We start from the raw sequence: 1,391 nt of genomic DNA, 5'->3' as shown, positions 1-1,391 counted from the left end.
TCCTCTCCACCCCCACACTGCCTTTTCCAACAAAGTGCCTTTTGTCACTATAATTTTCATTTTATACAATATTATATAAATGGAAACATACAATATACCCTGTCTTTTGTCTAGCTTTGTTCATGAAGCATAGTGTATCAGTAGTTCATTATTTTTTTTTTCATAGTTAACTTTGGTTTAATACTAGTATGTTAAAATTAGTTAAAACTAGTTTGGTTTAAAACTAGTATGTTTTTTCCTTTTTTTTTAATATATTTATAATTGAAGGATAATTGCTTTACAGTATTGTGTTGGTTTCCCCCAAACATCAACATGAATCAGTCATAGGTTTACCCATGTCCCCTCCCACTGATTATTTTTTATCATTGAGGAATAATCCCTTATGTAGATATACCACAATCTATTTACCTATTTCCTTGGTCATGGGAATTTGGATTATTTCTATTTGGGAGCTATTATAATGGCTGTGAAGATTGATGTGCCAGTCCTTGTAGTGAACACAGGCTTTCATTTCTTTTAGGTAAATACTCAAAAATGGAATATCTGGGTTCTGTAATAGGTACATGTTTAACTTTCAAGAAGCAGGGAAACTCATTCCCAGAGTGGCTGTGCATTTTACAGACCAGCAGTGTATGCGAGTTCTCCACATCCTTGCCAACACTTGATATGGTCAGTCTTTCAGTTTTATACATTCTGTTAAGTATGTAGTAATATCTCATTGTGGCTTTAATTTGAATTTCCTTGATAACTAATGATAAGTATCTTTTCATGATAACTGATGATAAGTATCTTTTCATCTTTTCATTCATATATCTTCTTTAGTGAAGTGTCTGTTCAAATCTTTTGCCCATTTTAAAAATTGGGTTGTTTGTCTCTCAAGAGTCACAGCCCTTTTTTCCCTAGTGATTGTATTTTGAAAACCATTGTTTTATTTACTTTTTATATCTTTAGGCAGGAATTGTAACTCTAGTTTGTGTTATTTCATCTTGACTGGAAGTGGCAGACTAACAGACCAAGGTCTTGAGCCTTGGTTTTTTTTTTTTTTTTTAAGAAGCCTGATATAAGAGAAAGTGGATACAACCTCACCTTTACAAAAAAAGGTTTCATAAAAAATTGTTTCTCTGCTTATTACTACCTCCAATAAAAGCTTAAACCCCATCCCTCACTCCCTGATGAGAGGTTACTAAATGTAAAATTTTAAATTCTCAAGTTTTGATTCTCATACATTAAATCTATTACTTTGGTTCAGTTTTTCATTAAGGAAAGTCATAAAAAAAATCTCATGTTGAGTTTATTCATTTGAAGGTGATGGAAAAGGAGCTGTTTCTTCTATAGTTCTGATATTTTGTTGATTTCCTAGTATAGAGGATACAAGCCATTTAGTGTGAAAA

The sequence above is a fragment of the Cervus elaphus genome, chromosome 12 (assembly GCF_910594005.1).
Source record: "Cervus elaphus chromosome 12, mCerEla1.1, whole genome shotgun sequence".
In the NCBI taxonomy this organism is placed as follows: domain Eukaryota; kingdom Metazoa; phylum Chordata; class Mammalia; order Artiodactyla; family Cervidae; genus Cervus; species Cervus elaphus.
Note: the sequence above shows the minus strand (reverse complement) of the source record.